The sequence below is a fragment of the Aethina tumida genome, chromosome 1 (genome assembly GCF_024364675.1).
Source record: "Aethina tumida isolate Nest 87 chromosome 1, icAetTumi1.1, whole genome shotgun sequence".
NCBI lineage: Eukaryota > Metazoa > Arthropoda > Insecta > Coleoptera > Nitidulidae > Aethina > Aethina tumida.
In genome coordinates, this window is record NC_065435.1 from 52,360,452 (window position 1) to 52,383,100 (window position 22,649).

The 22,649-nt window shown below is 32.5% G+C and overlaps 1 protein-coding gene across 3 annotated transcripts in view; it reads right to left on the bottom strand.

Moving 5' to 3' along the window:
* LOC109594497 (hemicentin-2) overlaps positions 1-22,649 on the bottom strand; it is a 300,510-nt gene that overhangs the window by 243,020 nt on the left and 34,841 nt on the right. Inside the window, exon 1 of one of the 3 annotated variants that reach the window (XM_049961986.1) lies at positions 8,788-9,078. The exons of the other annotated variants lie outside the window; for them this stretch is intronic. The gene's annotated coding sequence lies outside the window, so the exon portion shown is untranslated. Of the gene's footprint in view, positions 1-8,787; positions 9,079-22,649 lie in introns of those variants that run through there. 3 annotated transcript variants of the gene reach the window in all.

Consider the following 22,649-nt stretch of genomic DNA (forward strand, 5'->3'; position numbering starts at 1 on the left):
AACGTTCCGACTTTCAGCGGGCGCATTTACCTTCATAAAGATAATGGCCCAGAAAGGCAAGGAAAATATCCTGCACAGTGGGTAGTACGTTAACGTCATGCTTTTTTCGGCTCATTAAAAAATTTACTCGGATAATGAGTCTAATTAAATGTTAGGGTGTTAAATAAGCAAGAAAAAAGGTATACAAAGAAATGTTCCCTTTTTAACCATTATATACATCTTCCTGGCTAAATTGCAACTTATCACTTATAAATTAAAATAAAAAGCATTTCATAAATCCTAGGCGTATTAATCAGCTAATGCGAGAACACAAAAATATTTTTATTATTGACAAATTTACTGGCGGTTTCGAACGCAGGTAAATGACGCTCATAAATTCGCCTTTTCAATAAACCGCTAAGCCCTGTGAAGCTGCCAATAATACCTCAAATAAAATTCTCCCTGCTTTCCTATTCAAACTACCTTTTTGTCTCATACACTGGATTTTATTGTACATGAGTAATTGAAATGCAAAAAACAATTAAAAGGGACCGAATTCAACTTGCACAATTCCAAATATTCTAACAATTAGCCCGCGCACACGGCCACTATAATCTAAAAACCAGTTTCCCATAAAACCCAACGAAAAAGCATTTTTTTAAATTAAATGCTTTTACGTAACGATTAAACGGAAATGAAACTATTCTGGTCCATTTCTAAATACTATTTTCAACATTAATAAGATATCCGACCAACATTAATTCGCTTTCATATTAATTCAATGATCCTTGCTAAAACACAAAGCAAAAGCAGATACATCGTCGGATCTGGCTTAATTAAATCATTTGTTATCCGAATACAAGTACACAAATTAATCTTGAATGATGCTGTCTGATATGGTTTTGTGCTCGATAATCAAGTATAACATATACGAATTATATGCATAGAAACAGTATGCAAATAAAGTAGGTAATTATTGTCAATTCATCCCTTTCCTGTTTTTTTTTTGGAGGTGCTATTATTTTCAATTTTACGTTCGATGAAAAGTTTATTCAAAATAAATAAATTTTTATAAAGGTTTTATTTGAAAAAACCTTTTAAGCGCCTGTTTAAATATGTTAAACCCCTTCAAAATGAATTTCAATTTGTAGTTTCTATTTAACGTGAAACCGCCTCTTTGATTTTCTAACAAAGTAAAATTAAATCTCTCTGATGCTATATTGAATTTCACAGTCCACTGCTAAAACCTTTTTACTAATTTAAGCCTCCTTTACTTTTTTCAATGTTTCAGTTCTTATTTGCGTTCGCCTCTAAATTTAGAGGAAGAAAGTCATCTTGTAATACTATTTTGCCAGTCGATACACCCAAATCAATGAATTTTTCTATTTATTAGTTGGCAAATTAACAGCATACATATATGCGAATTAAATTAAAGAACATTTTCAATTTCGGTCCGAAATTAACATACCTACCTATACAATCGTCGTCACTGTTTTAAAATTATAATTAGTTCTCTGGCAGTTGTACATTTTAATTAGAGATGCGCATGGAAATGTCATGTAAATTAAGATATTGTACATACTGAAGGTGAATTATGCAAACCTATTAACCTAAATAAATTTGTGTTAATGGCTTGTTATATTCTATTAATAATTAAAACATCCATCAAATTATATTTAAATCTAACTAATTACTTTTATTTCCAAGTAGAATAGTTGCTAATGCTGTTAAGGCAAAGTAAATTGACGTTTTTTCTCATCACATAATCATTGAAACAACCGTCATAGTTGACATGTTATATGCATGTATATGCAAGTAACACGTCCGTTTTAATTAGATTCGAATGAATTGCCAACACTGTTGCAGATATTGAAAATGATTTATGGATCAACTATGACTCATTGTTATCCCTTCCAATTATAATTATTTGTACAACGTTATGCTATTTTATATGAATTAAAAGGCATTTTGTTTAATTAATAGCTTTGTTTACAAAAAAACTTATAATGTTTAAGTGTTCTGCGTAATTTTAACGAAATTTGTTAAAGTTCGTTAGAATATTAACACGCACTTGTTTGTGTAAGTTAAACAAAGGAAAAGGGCCTGAATTGCCGAAAAAGTTTCGGGATTAAAAAAGAGCTGTTTAACAAGTTTAACACTGTCAATAATCAACTTGAATTAACCGCAGATACTTTTCCTCGTTGATCCCGGGATTTTCCTGAGTTATCTCTTCTTATCTTTGTTTACTCCGCTTTAATAATGACCGTGGGCACAGAACACATGTCCTAAACTTTCTTCTAAAGCGCCACTGGAAGTTTGATTAAAAATTGGCAGTGATAAAAAATTATGAAGTGCTTCAAAAAGGAAGTTTCCAAGTTGGTTATAAAATCGTTGACACAAAAAGGAGAATTTTGCAAATTGAAAAGTTTTAATGCGGCTGTGTATTAAATTAGAAATATAGCGAATGCGGCCGGATATCTTGTGTTGTGGGCGGATTGAGGAAATTTCCGTTCGTTCAGACCTAGTTTTTTCTAAATTGGACACGGCAAATTTCCTCGATATAAGTCATTCGCCGCAAAACACCGGCCTTGGACTTGCCAACACTGAATGGCACATCATTTATAAAAATTAGGCTCTGGAGGAGAGCCACGCCTTTGTCATTCCATTTAACACTCGATAATTCACGCCATAATGAATACTTGACCCGCAACTACTTTCATTATAATTCACAATTTATTACTTAATAGAGTCGTCGGTCGTGAGAAATTGAGCAACCAACATTTACATTGTTAGGCCTGTCTACTCTTTCACGACTCAATTTCGGTTATTTGTTCATTGATTTCAACCAATAATTTTTCATTATTAATTGGTTTTTTTGAACATGAAATTAAAATTTATTCACAAATGGTAAGTTTCAAGTCGTAAATAAATTTAGGACACGATCATATTTTGAAACGTGGAGAATCTCTTTCAGTGCCGAAAGAGCATTTCCTCCAGGATAATCGCTTTGCAATTTCTATCCTAAATAGCCCCGCTAACCGAATAGCCCAACGTCGACGTCAAATCGAGTTTGTCGTACTGATTTTAATTCCCATGGGAATATCAAACGCGTCGGGAAATTTGAATGTTTGATTTTATCGTTGCCAATAGTCATCCTTCCCGGGCATTCAGCGGGGCAATTCTGCAGACAATCACCGAACATATTATGGTCGACGCTGTTATTGTTACTTTTATACGTATCCGTATGTGCTTGCCTTGCCGCCGTCAACGATACCGCGTACGAAAAAATATTCTTACGAAATAAGATTAGATTCGGGGACATAATAGATGTTGTCAGTCAAGAAAAAAAAAACTTAATTTTCCTCGACAAAATAACCACCGGGGATACATGACCACGAATAATGCTCTCATTTTATGAAATACATAAAATTGCAGGTCACTTCTTTTGGGAATTGGTGAGACATTTTGGAGAAAATTAAGTCACAAAAACCTGTATTTATTTCTGTACTGAAATACACAGTTATTGTCCATAGTTATTTTTAATATTAAATAGAGTATGGAATAAGTTTTAATTTATCTTTTATTTAATTAAATTTATTTGTATATTTTTTCTAATTGAATAGAAACAACCATATATCATATACACGAAATAAATTTGGAAAAAGTTTATTTACTCTTTTGGTAACTCAAGCATTTTGTTTAATAATTTTTCTATATAGCTTATTGATCGACTCGACATTCTTTTTGTATATGATATGATTACGAAGACATATAGTCAACACGATTTATTTTTTCTTCAAGTCCTACTATGGGGCCAGTATCTGATGTCAAAAAACATTCCCATACCATGATGTTTACACTATCGTGTTTAACTATTGGTTTTTGGCACTTAAAATCGTGTCTAGTTTCAATTGGTCTCCTTAGGTAGTACCCACCATCTGATCCAAATAACTTCGGGATTCAATACACATGATTTCTGGAAAAGTCCATTCATTTCGTCTGGATATTAAAGGTATTTGTCTTTCGAGAACCTTTATACATTACCCTGCAAGCAAAATTTTTGAAACCGAAATTTAAGAAATCTGGCGCTGATTCAGTCCATTACTAAGACAATCAACAATTAGTTTTTCAACTCTTCTGATAAATATTTGTTTTTACCCATCTTTCCACACTGAAGACTTCGATGTTTAACGGAATTCATTGCTTGTCAATTTTAAAAGTACTCCATTTTTTTGTCTAACGTCAAAGCGAAAGCGAATAATATTGAAATACTCTACCTGAAAAAAATATTAACCACCTTCTTAACATCAATCAAGATTAATGAAAATAATCAATTTCTTAAAATTATTCCATTTTGACCAACACTGTATATAGAACCAAGTTTTATTTAATTAGTAATTTATAGATAAATATTATAACTAATTTTAGGCATCGTTGTGTTGACATTTACAAAAGAACATTAAGTAAACTATGATGATATTAATCCAAGTTTGTAATGTGAGCCTGAATTTTCAATTTAGTCTAATGCTCTGTAGACATTCCTTGTTGACAAATACTCCTTTCCTTTTCAATAATAATTAACGAGTGTGGAGGTGTTGCGGATAAAAAATATTTTTGTATTATCCGAGCTTTCATTTCGTAGGCGTACGTATACTGGAATAAAATTAATTATGCGACAGTGCGAAATGACCCGGCTTGTTCGTTTTTTAAGTCCTATTAAAATTTAAAAGCACGGATAAAATATATTTTCATTACGCGAATAATTTTTATTAGTGCTCCAAAATAATTTAATTGAAACATGTCCCTTGGCAAACATCATTTGTATAAAATACCAACTCGCTGCTTAACTTTTCGATAGATGTTTTAGATTCTGTAAGCTAATACAACCCTTTAGTCACACTGGTTGTCAAATTGCCACTTACAAGAATGTCAAATATATAAATTTTTATTTTTTGAATTGCGAATATATCCGTCAGAATCAGATAATAGGTTAAATCATTTTGAATTTAATGAAATGAACAATGCGTCGAAATTATAATAACAAGAGCAATTGATCTCATTATCGATTGTTTAACATGCAATATGTTGGAATAATAAATGTTGATCTCGTATACAGGGAATTCTATACAGGTATATGCAATATTTTTGTTAAAAAGTTTTTCATTTAATATATTTATATTCAAAAGTTAATAAAAGCGACGTACAACAATTTTAAAATTAGAATTTCGATATTATTAAATAACTTCTATATTCGAATAAAATTTAATTCAATTTATTATATTTTCAATTGTTATATACCAAAATTTTTCAAAAATATTGTTTATCAATCTTCTTAATACAAAAAAAGTTGACTTCTACTTCCTGTGAACAAATTTTTTAGGAAACTATTAATTTTCTAACAAACCTGGACGCCAACGTCTGAAAAATAATAGTTCGCTCTGTTACACCCCTTATAGCTAAAACCAAATATAACGCATCCTTGAATTATTGGTCTAGGAGTTTTCCAAGCAAAAGTGAAAAGTTTGACAATAACTGCTTACATTTAATGAATGTCTAAAAAATTACGAGACAGAAAATTACCTTGTTGTAAATAAAGGCAAGTTTTCTATTGCAAAAAATAGTTCCATTACTTTTACAGCCGCAGTGACATTTAGCCAAGAACAATAAAATGAAATTAGGCGCTTCCCAAATTTTAATCCAGACAACGGAATAATTTCTAATTAATTCTTTTAGGGCGTCGCCGCCGTTTTCTTAAAAAACTGTAGTAAAATACAAAATTATGCGCCAATATGCAGTGACTCGTATATATTTTGTTATTTAATGGAAACTAGATAAGCACCTATAAAATATATTTTCATTACGTGAATAATTTCCATTAGTACCTACTCTAAAATAATTTAATTGACGCATCTCCCATGGCGTGGGCCATCACATATGCATAAAATAATAAATTGGTAAAATTTTGATAGATATTTTAATTCGAATATACAATTCATCCGAACTTTGCGAGCCCCGACGTCATCAGTTTAAATTAAACCATTTTGAATCGAATGAAATGAACAATGCGTTCAAATTAACATGAACAATTGCTCCCTTGCAAATAAAAATGAATCGGACGAGGGTATTCAGCATCAAATGGATCAAATTAACATCTATCTGTCTGTATATTAAGCAACATTATAGTGTAGTTACTGTTAAAATTTCGCATAACTGTATGGGATATTACTTAATACATACGACGCATTTATGTATATTTGCACTAGATCCATTGTTAACTATAATTAAACATTTTATGTATCCTTCCGCCAAAACAACTTACCATAGACCCATATCAAGCTAATAAAACAATTAAGTGTTGACGAAAATTTATGCGACACTAAATTACAGTCAATCAACATTCTGAAAATTGCGTTTTAAGTTCTTAAATTAATGTTAGTAAACAATTATTTCTGACATTAATTAAGTCTGAGCTTACAATATGCATTTATTATTTCTTAATGAATTGTGAACTTATCTTCTCTGCACTTTAATTAAACGCCCTTTCTGAAATTTAATATCGATGCCTCTGTTAGTTTATTATTAATGAAATCGATAAATGATTAAGCTAACTTTTACTTTACGAATAGCAAAATTCTGCCAATGATGTCGGTATTCAAATTAAATTATTCAACTAATTGCAAGTATCGTTGAATCTAAAATGGTTGAGCTTTCATTACTTTAATTTATATAATTTCAAAGTTTGTGGAAAACGTAGAAATAGACCAAAGGTTTCAGTTTGAAGCCTAATCGATTTTGATTTGATATACTATTTCCTTTTTCGCGAAAATCCAGATGTAGCAAGTAAATTGAATTAAAACATTCAAAATTATTGATCAAACAAAATTAATTTATACGTTTAGTATTTTAATTTACGGTTTCAATGAATTTTTTAGTAAATCAATATAGGTAATTACATGGTGATATAACTACACGACACAATAGTCATTAATTTTACTTGTAATTATTGTAGTAATACGATATCTGATGTTTGTGTTTATTAATCTACGTCTCTAATTATCTCATCCGAAATGTCAAGGGTTAATATGACATTTTTCATTATTTTATAAAATTATTAGACACACAAAACAAAATATTGCAATCATTGCTTAAGAACTTTAACAATAATATTATGCATAAATTATATTGCCTGAATAGTTAACCACTAGTTTCTCAATTAAGCACCTGGAGGCAAATGTGAAATTGATCAAGCGCAGTGTGTGTTTACGTCGAAATATAGTTTACCTACTAGAATAACAAAATACACACACGAACCTAAATATTATTTATGACTGATTTGTTGATATTTATTCGGAAACAAGACTTTTAAAAGGTAGAATTAAACGGATTATTTATAGGATATGTTGTTTATTTTACCAGAAACCAACGATTATTGACTACATAAATATTTAGAAAAAAAGCAATTATTTATATTAAGTGACTTAATTATTGGATGTAAGCATTTTTTCAGGCACGAATATCTCACGTCGTTATTATCCTATACTCATTTATCATGTGTAATATGCATGAATTATTTCCCTCGTTCTAAAATCGCAAATTAATTGGGTTTTAATGTTGTAAACTAAATACTTGCACACCATTAGAGCGTACACCAATAGAAGAGTCCGATACAAAATACTGTAATTTACACGTAAACATAATTTAGGCCGACATTAGTCATGCGAAGGATGTTCAAATGACAATGTCAGTAAGGCTAATTTGCAATTTCTTCTTGCACAATATACATTCTTATTAAAATTTATTATTTTTGTTTGCGATTGGAAATTACTACAATTAAACAAAAGACACAAATAATAATTCATTTAATTTATCCATAAATTTCTTTTCATAAAAAACCGTTTGTTAACACACATTAATTGCAAAGCTTTATTCTTCATGAATGGCATAAATAATGTGCTGAAATGAAACAATATTAATCAAAAATTGTTCATTATTCATTTTGTACAGTACAATGTAAATTTTCTATAGTATAACGTACATTAAATCACAAAAGTGTTGATGATTAATTAAAATTGAATATTATCATTGACAATAGTTTTAAAATCAGCATAAATTGAATTAATTTAGATCGCATATAGATTTCAATACTAATTAAAAAAAATAATAAATACAACAATGATGTAACGCAGCATTTTAATTTAGATGGCGCTGACGATGCAACTTCAAAATTTCTAAATGAGTGGATCTAACAGTTAAAATGGATGGAGCTCCCCGTTCTCCATCTCTTCGGTAATATAAAAAATCATTCGTTATTAGATGAATGGACCAAAAAAATTATTGTTTAGGATGGCGCTGGGGGCGTAACCAAATTTTCTTCATCATACGGGTCATATGAAAATTTATATTTATGAATGAAAATTAAAAAAAAAGTATAATAATTTGAATGATTAACAACATAGTCCCCGTGCCATCTAAAAATTTAGAGTTGGTACGCTGTCAGCATCATCATCCTCCGGTTTCAGGAAAAAAATGATTAATTATAATTTTGTTAAAGGTCTTAATTATATATTTCAACATTAATTTCATCGTTAAATTATAAGAAGTATAAAAATTTGAATCACTGCGATTTATTTTGTTTGTTAAAAAATATTAATTAATAAAATACACAAACTTGCACAAGTAAGTATGTAATTGTCACAAATTACTTAATTTAATAATACTTTAAATTAATGCTTGCTCCTAATTTGTTGCGGAGTAACTTTAAAAGTTTTAAGCCCGAGGGCTAAAATTTATTAATATTGTCAAACTTACCGGAAGGCAGAAAAAATACTGCTCAGCTCCGGTTAAATTCCTTGTGTTAATTGTTGTGGATAAGCAAGATCAGTCCCCAACACTGTCAGTTCAAACACAAACACACATGCATCTAAACTATCATAAATTGTTTTGGTTAACGCGCGAACCGGTATTTCAATCCGGCGATTCACGCGCTAATTTCAAAAACTGACGAACAGTGTCCGGCTCAGGATTTTATCAGGTCCTGAAATTGAAATTGAGTGGCGCAGTTTCGCTGTTGGGGTCATAAAATTTGAAAATGATTGGACCCACGACGTGGAGCAACGGATCGAGTGGGATTTGATAATGGTGCAAGACTGCAGGAGATGTTCTCTGCGTCACAGCGAGTTTCGTATTGACTGCAGCGCTCGCAGCGGCAGGACGAAACAACACGGACGGCTACGATCCGGCCCGATTTTATGGCAACTTATTGATGTGGATGTCGACTCTACTCTCTGACGATGCTCCTCAAAATTTTATACTTAATTTCTTTTTTAATGATCATCCAGTTTGATTTGACGATTCCAGCCGTGAGATTATCTTTAATTAATATTGAAAGCCGCCGGAGCGGAGGAATACTAATCACGGCACGGTCGACGCCGGAATCTATGACTGTTTTCACTCTGATCTTTTCATCAACAGCCGCGGCTGCGACATCTCCTATGGATCTGTGTTGAAGACACTGCTTTTAGTTTCACATACAAATTACTTCCTGCATCACTGTTTCCACTATTGCCTCTATCTACTTTTATGTTACTGTTACCAATAATTGAAACGCGGCAAAATATCAATTTTTAACTATTATATTTAACTGTTGTTTTTAATTACTCCCTTTCTTAAAATGTTGTTGTTATATTGTTCTGAGTCCTAAAATAGTTCATATTAGGTGGTTTTTAGTGCATCTAAATTACGACATAAGAGATATCTAAAAACTAATCAGAAAATGTTGGGGAATCTTCATCTCTTGTATGTACAAACTTAACAACAAACTTAATAAGTAAATTAATACATTCACGGATCGTGAATTGTCTCAAGAATTGTAATAGTATCAGACTTCATCAGGTAAGACAAATAAACTATTTATTTTCTATGCAGAAGAACTTAACCGAACTTTTTAGTTAATGTCAGTAAATGGATTACTTGAGGCCGAATATGATGATGTGACGAGCAAATTCATATAATGCACTAGTAGTTTTATTTCCTATTATAAATTATTCAAACTACATCGATGTACACTTAACGACTATTATCGGATTACTAAATTGAATTTGGTTTTATTGTGTTCCTATACTTTGTCATGCCTTGCCATTGTCTCACAAAATTAATTACTGTTGTTTCAATAGGGGAATATCTAATACCGCTTAAGCTGCGTATGTCAACATCTATTTCAAAGTTAGAGCAAGGACATTAAACGTGGTTTCAAGTCAATTTCATCTGGTTTTAGCCGCCTTGAAAACTGTCTATCTGTCGGCCTTTATTATTGCCTTTCCGAATTGAAAATTGAAGAATTATTGCCAATGATAAGACCGACACTTAAACTGGAAATGTTTGTACAAAAGCTGCGACAAGTCTTAACAGTAGTGGTAAGGAATTGACATGTTTTTATGGCCATTTTGAACGGTCAGTTAAGAAAACTAAATAAGATGGTAACATTTTCTTGGGATTATTAAAGTAAATTGTCAGCACGAGGCCAGCAATTTTGACGACATTAGGTGTTTATTAGCGTCTGTTAAATGGTGATGTATTCAATTACTGAACCCACAAACTCAATCAGCGAGCTGGCATCGGTGACCAAAATTCTAGTTTATTCTCTAAATTCGATTAATAATATAGTTTCAAATATCAATTAGTCTGTAATATGTACACTGAAACTCAACTATAATTACATCATGAGGTGACCCTTAAATAGCCTTCAAGTACACCAACAACACACATTTCATCGGCAAACCAATATTGTACAACATGCTTTCAGTATTTCAAGTTAAATTATGCATTAAAATGGTTTCTTGATTCAAATACTTATAAATTTATAGCGTAACAACTTGATTTTTATACCGTTGCTACATTTCTGATGTTTTGACAGTTATTACTGTTACAATATTTTTCTACTGTGCTCACAATGCAGTGCTTAGTTTTATCGTGCTAGCGCTGTAATAAAAAGTCAGAAATCCGCTGTATGACAGAACTTCTTGATATGCAGTTTTCTTTTCCATTTCTGATGCCATTATAAACTTGTAAAGCTTTTCAAAGAGCTTTCAGGACGTATTTACTTTGTCCTCAAATAAAAAGTATTTACCTTCCAAATTCTTTTCTTGTAACTCGAGACATTTTCAGTATAGTCACAGCTGAAATTCCCTTTAACATAACGTATAGGAAAACGTCACTAATTAGTAAATACAACAGATTGAACTTGGTTCAGTGGTTCATAAAATCAGAATAATAGAATTTCTGCCTCAAACCTTAAACTTTAAATCGCCTAATTACTATGTAGAAACAAGTTAAAAACAAAACAAAATAATAACCAACTTTTGCCAGATTAAAATGAATGGATTACATTAGTTGTGACTCATTCAACGTTAATGCTCATGTAACCTTTGACTTTATTATGGGATTTCATTTATTTATCCACATGAATAAACTTTTGTGGCTGGGTGGGTTTTAGCATTAGGTATATTTATTTTCGTTGCGGAAAGTTCGTTTTTACAAAGTTAACCTTGCATCATTTCGTTTAATTTTCTGCGGTAAATACTTCCTGTGCAACCAAACTTTGGCGCTAACAAAACCATTATATTATGGCTTTTGGGCCGTGCTTTGGAACAAGTACTGCTAAATTGCTAATGAATCACGCGATCCTATCACAAAGCAGAACATATAATATTATGGAAATTTCGCGGGGGATATTACGGTTAAACGAGACATTGGGCGGAAGTGTTAACTCCACACTAACACAATTATTGAACATTTACTATTGCATAATTATAATTTAATACGGCGTAATGTGAAAAGTCAAGCAATATGCCGACGACGGAAAACTCAACCGCACTCACATCCCCTTTTAATAACATCCTCCGATGAACCCCGGGATCCAGCAATTCTCTCTTTAATAAATAAACCGTAATGAATTGTTTCTACGCACTGATTGCGTTTATGTTTATGTGAAATATGTCCGGCGTCCATCACACGGAACAACGCAAACTAAATAAATGCCATTTTGACCGGCCAGTGCTAACATAATTTCTCATGAGATACGGCGAAAGGCTAATTACAAGTACAGAACAAATTAATTATAAAGTGGAATACAACATAAATAAATCAACAACGGTACCAGACTGCAACATAGAACTACAAATAAATTATGAAATGCGCACTCAATATGATAGTTGCATCTAAGGCAGTTATAACATTCTCTATGGGGAAACGTTCAAACAACATCAAATTTACATGTATAATAAACAGGCTTCGAAATAAGTCTCATTATTTTGAAAGCTTCAAACAAAATAAAAACAAATACAAAAATTGAAACCCCTGACGGACTGTCAGCAAGCCTGGCGTACACACAAATAATTATCCTGAGAGTTTTAATAATTTAAGATTCACGTTTGAAATCCCTTTCGTGCTGTTATAATTTTTATTATGTACGAGGATCCCAAAACTGTTCGTTCAATTAACGTACTTTACAAGTATTCCTGGCAAGAAATAATTTTACCTCTAATTTTAATGAACCCATGTGCTTCCTGATGGGATAGGGTTCACGTATAAAATATAGAGCCTTCGTTGGCTTTGTGTAAAATGTAGAACGCAAAAAAACTCCCATTCACGTGGTTTTAATTAAGTTATTCACTTCGGAGAGGGCGAAACCGAAATGAATTTTCTTCAAGCAAGTCCTGATTATATATTAAATCATCATCAACTACGAAATGTAGTTCGAAATTAATAAATTAATGAATAAAAATGTTGTTTCGTCGGATTTGCATTTAAAAGAGAAATCGCGTATTTTTTATTGGGCTTTAAAATGAAACTAACGTTATGTGTTAGTGTTATCAATTCAATTTCACTGCATAACTCTTTTCTGTTGTTGGCATTTATCGTAAAAGTCGTTAAAATATTTTCAGCTGCAACAAAAATGTTTATTTCATTTTGAAACTTGTGGTATATCATTCGGTAAATCAATTATTGTTGGCACCCATTTATAAAAATGTCGAGACCAAAATTTATGTCAATTCCAGATTGAATAACGTTTGTGTAACCTACATTATGCATGTTAAAATAGAATTTTTCCAATTAACATCGCTTTTTCTGTTGACTTGTTTCGTTGAAATTTCACACTACGGTAATACTGGCTGCATGAATTAAATTCATTCACCTATTTATTCTAAGGCCAGAAACTTTAAAACCAACCAATTGCTTTATTCATTTCTTTAAATTACGATTAAAGTATTTCAGATGTGCTTAAATTTTATTTTATATTATGTTGTGAGTTATTTTCTTTCTGTATAATATTATAATATGTTCTTTACCTTCGACAACATTTACAAAATTTTACTAGTCTTTTGCGTGTATATAAGCCGTTTATTTATTTTACAAAGTTTCGGTTAAATCTACGTTTTCTTTCTATGCAGCGAAATGGTAATTTAAATTGTGCCAAAATCTATGTTACTATCAAAATGACATTATATCTGTAATAGCATTTTCGCTGTATTTCCGTAAACTGCCACCTTATCGAAACATTTACTCGATTATGGCTTACACGACTTCATTAAAATCATTAAGTCGGACCCCCCATGAAAGCCCGTGAAACTTTGCCAATAAATTAAACAACATTTGAGTGACTGGCTCGAGCCACCTCGTTCGTAATAAGCAAGTGAATAATAAGTGCTTTAGTTAAACGGTCATAATTAATACCGAGGATGCCAACAGGCTCCCGATTATATCTTAGCAGGAAACGGAAGAGACCGCCTTGCAGGAACCAGAAGGATTTGACAAATGAGCTTGATCCTGAAGCCATCGTCTCCGGAGCGCCTTCGATCATTTCCACCCATTAATGATTATATGTGTTAACACCTGAATCTTCATCAATATTCTACAAACTTGTAGTGTAGTTCGGTAAACTTCTTTAATTATAATTAAACTACCTAAACAATTAACCAAATAAAAACGCAGATATCTTCGGCGTTTGAATAACGACGTCGTAAATCTTAATAAATATTCAAAGTATATTAAAATGTGGTTTTAAAGATTTTACATGAAAATAGACTGTAAAGAGACGACAGTGAATCGTATAAAGTGTGTTGGAGCCGCCGCAATGTTTTGCATATCAATTCTTGTGATGCCCGCAATGAATATTTTATAGCTATCCGGGTTTTGTAACTAAGGCCAGACCAAACACGTCCTATCTCAAATTCAATCATATTAGATCATGTAATTTCATTTCTATTGCAAAGCTGAATATATGGAAGTAGTCGAAAATGTAATTTTAAAATTTCCATTCGAAAAAATATATCTCTGTTGATAACATTGACTTACATACAGGTTGGATTACTTATAGCTTATAAAGAAATGCCCAGTTATCTGGCTGGCTCCTTAGCACAATCGACACCACACACATTTAAAATTGTGGTGGATGCGCAGCCTTAAAGGTGCATTGTTTGAATGTTTAAAAAAGTTTTTTCAATTTCGTCGTGACGTAAACAACAAAACATCGAAAACCAATTGGCTTTACAACCCGTTAACTAAATTACTTATGAGAGATTTAATTTTAGTAATCGATGAAAGCTTTGTAAACGACACAGCTCAGCTGCTCAGTAACTATAACTTAGTTTACTTGAACTCCGCCATCCTGCCACACTAAATGATTGTTTACTGTTTTAAGCTCATAACTGCTTATTAAAATCTTACCGGTATCAGTTACGTACTCATTTGACGAAAGCTGCAAGCAGCTGCATTAAGGTGTTAGTTTAGAAAATTAAATTGAATTTCTGCTATGCGAGCGTTTATCGACGTACTTTTTGATTAAATATTAAATTATTTGCAGAAATTGAATTTTGCTTCGGGTATTTTAATTTAAAAATTTGTGTCTGAATAAAATCATTTAGCAATTTTTCAACTATAATTAACTTCATGGGCAAGTTAACGACGTTTTATTTTATTTTCAAACGTTTTAGATACTGATTATGATTTTGGCGAATTTTAATTGCTTTATTACTAAAAATAAACAAAATGTGCCCCTATTATTAATCCGTTTAGATTGCTTCTAAACCTATATCAATAACCGTATGGATGCGAAACAAAACTGTTATTATCTAAAATAATCCCTTGAAACCAAACATCGACAACATAATACGAATATAAGCTGGGTACTGTTTTGCTTTTGTACCTTTTGAGGTTATTATGTCCATTATACCTCACAAAGGATTGCTTGTGTAACTTACAAGTCTTGATGTGTATGTTAGATAATGCACATACTGTATAATACACTAGTCTCCTCTATCACTTTAAATCTTAAATCAGTAACTAGATGAATCCTTCACGAACTTCACGTTACACAGACATCAGAAATTGATGCTTAACATGCAACGATTGCATTTGCATAAATTATGTATTTCGTATACGGTTATACATTGCAGTTCGCGGGCTCATCAAAAATTCCACGTGTGGATATTCTTCAGTGAATAAGGATAATTTTCTGTAAAATTTTAAATTATAACCAACTTCAGTGAAACTACTTTGCATAACAAAAAAAAAAAAATAAAAAGGAAAAGACAGCGTCAATTTAAACAGCTTAACTCGGTACATACTCCTGAAGTTCACAAATGTTTATACCCTTAAAAATTCAGGAATAAGATGCTTTAAAGTTGTAATTATAATCTGATGGGCACAGCGCCATAGTTACATAACAAAGTTTTGATGAGTTGACATTTTTATCTAAATTGCCAACTTCAAAGTCTTGACACGTTAGTTACCTTATTTGCATACATTTGCTGTTAAATACGAATTTGACATGAATATTGTCTGCTGTCTTATTTTTAATGTAAATTATTTTATTAAACTGACACAATGCATAATTTTACTAAAATGAAATTAATTAACGTTCAAAATGGAACATTGCAAAATGTTAATATTCATTTCTTGTAAATCACAAGTTTTATATGTATAATATTATGTGATTCTAAATAATGATTTATCATAATTCATGTCATGTCACGGATTGTGTTTGTCATCTGAAATATTCATATATGTTTCGATTAATCTACCGTTTAGAGATGATTGAAAGCTTCACCGACATTCATATTGAACTGTCACATAAAATGAAATAGAAAGTCACCTGAAATAAAAAGTAAAATTTAATATCCTTTCAATGGCTGTCTTTTAAAATTTGACGAACTCAATACCAATCGTACGAGTTTATGAGTCAGTCAGTAGCAGGTGCAAACTCTCATTCCACTAATTCACAATCTGATCCAGTTCTCTTTTATAAAAAAACATGTTACACATCACACAACTGCATTCAATGGAGCTAAGAAGTATATGTGTATCCTACCCAATTTTGACATGCCATGCAATATATTATCTTTCTTGTCAGTGATTTATTTGACCACAGAATGTCTTTAGAATTTAGAATTCTTTAACACCACTTAAGATACTCATGCAAAAATGTAGTGAACACTCTAACTTAATAAAAAAATTCTAATATCCCGCCTGTCTAGTCAGCGTTATTCGGCTGTCTATTTTTCTAATGAAGGCAGACAAAGGCATCACCCGCCAGTATTCCCGTGCATTCAGCTATTTAATTAAATTTCCACATATGGCCTCAACTGTACTAATGTCTTGTAATAAGGGCAATCTTTGTAGCCGTTCATGAACTGCCGGTCACGTTTTCGGCGCCGCCCCCAGAATACGGTCCTCTTAAGCGTATTCGAATTCTGCGTTCTTTGCGGAGCAAATTTGTCCACTTGTATGCTCCGAGCCGCTTTAGATATACTGCCCTTGGTACAATCATTTATATAGGTTTATTCATTTATTTTTTTGGACGTAGTAAATCGATGCAAATGTCTAATGAAGATAACCACAATGGCTTTATATGTTATCTTAAAGTAACCTATCACGCGTGCCTGCAATATTTCAATGTCCCATATTTTATATCAGTATTCCGGAAATTATAATTAAAGTGTTCAACTTTTCCCAGAAATGTGTAGTAGGTAGAAATGAAAATAGACCTCTGTACAACTCGATCTCTCGCAGTTTGTCAAATATTTTTCAAAACAGGTATAAACCAACCCATTTTACATCAATTTGTGAAATATCGGACACGGAAACACGAGCAAAATTGGCATGTAAGATTGACGGATTCCATTGCTTATCTAACAAAGGTGGCGCAATAAAATATTCACGCTAGTTGGCGTTTGAGCTGATGAAAAGATTTATTCCCACACCTTCCCCTAAGGGTCCGCCCAGAATTATCATAAATATTATTTGGGGTGCGTGTTATATATTCCATAAAACGTAAAAACTCACGTGTTGCAACAAATATGTGCCCGAATATAATTGCATAACGTGTAATTTTCCGTCACCGCCTTAAAATGACGATACCGCGGATCTAAAGAAGATGAAACCATGAATTATTAATAAATAATCCCGAGAGGTGAACTGGGGTACAGTCCATGTATGAGATGAAGTGAGGCCAAGGTGAATGGCCGCCTATTCACCAGGAAACTATCCTTATTTGAGTACGGCATGATTTATAGGGTAATAACTCTACATCATATACTGAATGAGAACTATTAATATCATCTTCTTGAAAATAGAATAATGTAGGGGCGGTTGCTTTTGTTGCAAGGTTAAGTGACGGCTTTTCACACCGAAACGTGTACTTACGCTACATCTCCATTTTGTTCTATTACGAAATGTCTCCATTATAAATGAAATTGTGTCTTTAACACAACCATTTCTGTAAGCAGCCGAATAATTTTTCTGGTTCCCAGACAAATTTCCATATCATTTTTACGGCGGTTTATTCGGAACAGTGATGCCTGGCACCGATGAAACGTGAATGTTTCCAAGGACCAACTGTTGTTCTTTAAAGTTTATAGTCACACGTTAGGAATTTCAGCCTGTGGAAAAGAGCAAATAAAGTTAAGATAAGCGCTCCTCTATTTGTGTATCTGCCTATTCGCGATTTCAGCATACAGCTGGTTTATTTTCAGATATGGCATTCGATAAGCCCCGTGAGCGATAAAGACGAATCATATGCCTAGTGAGCAACGATTCTCCTTTTAAATTGGACAGAAAAAGCGGGGACTGTTTCGCTTTTTTATGTGCATCGGATAATTGAAATTAACAGACGAAAATTAATCGAAAATTCTAACAAAAGGTTTTTCTCTTTAAATAAATTTCGTAATTAGAAAAATAACGCTGTCGATCAATTGCTGGTAACAATTTATTGTGAAAACTCTGATGAGTTCTAAAGCTACACTACGCCTTAAAATTATAGAATATTTATTAAAGTTTGAATGTCTTTTTTTAACGTAAGGGGCCTGTATATTAAATTATTAGCTTTGACACTTTAGTCATATGGTATCCTAAAATTTTCACCAAAATATTTGATTTTTTGATTGTAACAGTTTTTTACTGTTTACGATTACTTTTTAAAATCTTTAAAATGTACGATAGAACAAATAATAGAAACATTTCAAAAGCAAATTGAGCAGTTGCTTCAAAAAAGGAAAGAGTCAAAACGAGATATCAAATCGACTAAATATGACACAATCGACAATTTCAAAATTAACTAAACGATTTTACGAAACGGGTACCAACGAAATAAGTCCTGCTCAGGGACGAAAAAGAATAACTTCATCACAGCAAGACCGATATTTAAGAATAAGAGCTCTTAGACAAATGTTTGTAACCAGTACCTTACTGCAGCAACAGTTTTCATTGACTTATAATGTAAAAATAAGCCAGGATACCATAAGGAGATGCCTAAATGAAGACAATATAACCCTGTTCCGTTCTGTAACAGGTCTCTTATTAACTGCAACATATCGTAGGAATTGACCTCACTCTGCGAGAATTGTCAGAGACTACCTTGACGAAATAAATATTTCGTTAATGAACTGACCAGCTAGCAGTTCGAACTTAAATCTAATTAAACATCTACGGGACCATATGAGAAAATAAATAAAAGCACTTCTATCACCACCAAACATTTTAAACCAACAACATTTATCAGGATGTCATGAGAACATTTTTTATGTATAAGGCGACGTTGTCCAAAGGTCATTATAGTGGAAATACTCCATATTACCGTAAATAAATTTAACTTGAAAAATGTTAAAATTTTGTTATATTCAATTATTTCTCTAATAACTCGATATTTTTTCTTTTTCAATAAATATTCATATATCAAGTTTTCCTCATGATATAAGAAAAGTAATATACGTTTCATTTTTGTTAATTTTTAAAAGTATACTTTTGCGGCGCAATGTATATATAGTTGAATTATTATATTTGAATTAATAAAATTTAATATACAGAAGTCATAATTATTATTCATAAAATCGATTACTGGATAAAAACAATTAGTGTATTTTTTTATAATTTTCTACTCGTTTCATTTATTTGTATTTACTAATGCACCAGTTTCTAGTTTGTTTCTGATCTTTAAAAGTATATGTGAAAAAAATGATTGTTCACAAACGTCTCAGACTAGTTCTAACTAGAAATTTTGGGAGCTTAAATATAGATTGACGTAACGGCACAGTTTCTCTTCATTATAAGCAAAAATACTATCACACGTTGTTATTTATTATAGATATTAATTATGAATCTCATTAGAGCCCGGTGTAACGTAGGCGATATTTGTCACGGGCAACAGTCATCATAAGAGGCTTAATTTATTAATAAAGCCGACGCAAATTGCGAAGAGAAGTCGCAAATTAAGTAAGAGACATTGCGGGGCGTGAGGAGACTCCCGGAAAATGTCAGTTCTAAGAGCACTTAACCGAGTTTATACCTATCCGACGCCTGGTAATGTTCAACCCTGCAAAGATTTACTCGGGAGCACAAATAAAACTGATGACTTCACTAATACTGGCAAAAAGTCGGCTAACTGCATGTCACTGTTCAAGTTCGCTATTAACCTGTCAAGAAACTTTCAGCGTTTTATACACATAAGGTTCAGGTACACATTGTTGTGACGACCGTGCCACCCATTAAGTAGGAAAGCTACCTGTAAATTCGCCCATTTTTGGTTTATTACGCTGGGTAGCCCGGTGCTAATCACTGCTCTTATAGAATTTATTTATTAGGCCCTTATTCTCTCTCCTATTTTCTCTTCTTTATCATCGGGTTTCAATATATACTCTTGCCATTGAATACTGACCCGAATTTACTTTCCTTTCTTGGGTTATCAAATGTTTAACAATATCCTCTACTATTCAGTGGCAATCTGTACAATTCGATCCTGTCAATAATTGCATGTTACGTTTAAAAATTGACTAATGCATATTTATTTGCGGCATCCGGTTTGAACTGTTGGCCGCTTAAAAGTCCGGTAATGTCCGCGCATTGAATATTTCAGGCATAAAACCACAGAAAAGTGTACGACAAGCCATTCAAGAGCGACAAAAGACTGAAAATCGTACTTTAAAGCGTGTAGTGGTGAGGAGAGTCCTCGGTTCTCGAGCCGTCCTCAAGTGACGGACGATCAATTTTTATAACAATGAGGAAGAGGCATTTCGATGGGGGTTGGTTTTCGCGGAACGTACCTCGGGATGCCGGAGAGGGCGTGTCACGTACCATAAACAAGCGTGGACTTGGTCACGGTCTCCGGGGTGTTGTCTGTGCACTGATGCCGACTTCGGAATCAATGAATTTGTCGTTTGACGGTATTTCGGGACTTGAAGCGTCATACATCACGAATATCTTGTTTATGGCCCCTGGAAATTGGATCATTTTTCATCCGACGATAAAATTTGATGTGCGTTAATTTCCACTATAATGGTTTTATTCGATGACATTTATTTTTCGAAACTATGTGCTTACTGATGTTATAAATGTTTATATGTGTTGGCGATTTATTGGCTATTTAAATTTGATGAAATTATGAAAGGTTTGTAGTGGCGAACATTTTTCATAAATTATATTTTGATTTATCCAAAATATTATTTGCCACTTTAATTCAACTAAAAATTGCTGCAACTGTGAATAAATATTTTTTTTATTTATCAAACAAACCGGAGCCTTATTATAGGTAAATCAACATTTTCAAATCTCAACATGGTATTAGGCTTAACGACAGTCATAAAATCACTAACAACCTTCATTTTATAACCAAATGCAAACTATTAAATTGCATGCTAATAAGGCAGGAATATGTTACAGCCCTACATACACACACTAAGATTTAATATTAAAATCGTTATTAAGATATCATCGTAAAATATAATTAACTAATAAAATCCCAGTGAGTCTACAGTTATAAAGACGAAATTTAAACCTTACTTCCTGAGTAGTAGGGGGTATCAAATAAAAAAGGTGCTTTAAATAATCCAATCAGCTTTATCACAATTCATCAAAAAGTCGTGAGATGTTCTACTTGCATATTTATTATATTTATGTATTTCATTATACGTGTCAAAACTGGTTGGTAACGCCAACGTGTGGATAACCCATGCATCCGAACATGACAAGAAATCATAAAACATGATCCGCATCAGTCGCATCACGCCTCATTATTTATATGCCACGATAAATCATAATTTACTCCGTGACAACGCAAAAGTTAACATTTATATTTGACATTACTGTTGTAATTAAAATTCGCCCAAAACTCTTATCCATCAAAGTCAGGGTTTTAGCAGTTCATTAACAACATGCCTGCGCCAGTTTCGGCAATGAATTAAATATGTGCCACTTAAGGAACAGTGCAAAACACAAACTGGAATTACGTTGAGATGCAGTTCGCGTCGTTTTGTTTTGGGACGGATTAGAACGAAATGGCGAACCATAATATCCACGGCTTTTAATGCATTTCCCGATGGAACGACATTCCTTCGGGATTCTAAATAAACATGTTTAAACAGGACGAACTTTTTACCCAAACACGTCATTAACTATTAAAGGAAACTCAAACCAAAACATCTACGTCAGATTTATGTGTAAGAAAATAATTAACTCATGACAATTTACTTTATTTATGCCAATACAATATTGTGCAGCTCGAAATATTCCTACATTTAAAGTTTAAATCTTTTAGAACACTTAATTATCGTCAATCAAATCTTATGACACAGCAATTATACTAATTGCACACCATTAAGGTGTTCGTGGAATACCGGAAAATTGCATTGCAATACAAAAGCCAGAATAAATGCAGTCGCTCATCAATCTTTTTGTACTACGAGGCTCTTAAATCCCTTTATTCGTTTTCGTGCTGGCTTCATCCTGATGTGTTTATACTCAATATTGAGAAATTGGATCAATCATTTATACGACGGAATGCGGGATCGATATTCTTAAAAATATCCTTGTGAACAATTTAACGTTGGACGTTACAGTTCTGGTTTCTTCAATCTCCCCCATTGAATTGTTGCTAGTAAAACGAATATGAGTAATGTGGTCGTCAAATCTTTATAAACGTTTATTCAAATAAGATGCCACTCTACAAGTAGTCAAATTTTTTTGTCACATTGTTCCACTTTAAGTGCTCCCAACTATTGAATACTAAATGTTGTAATTTTATACCGCCTGGCTATCTACTAAGACCCCGTCCAATAATCACAAGAGACTTGTTCATTTTCTATACAAGGGTTATAGAGAATTGTTGTATAATGCATAAACAAATT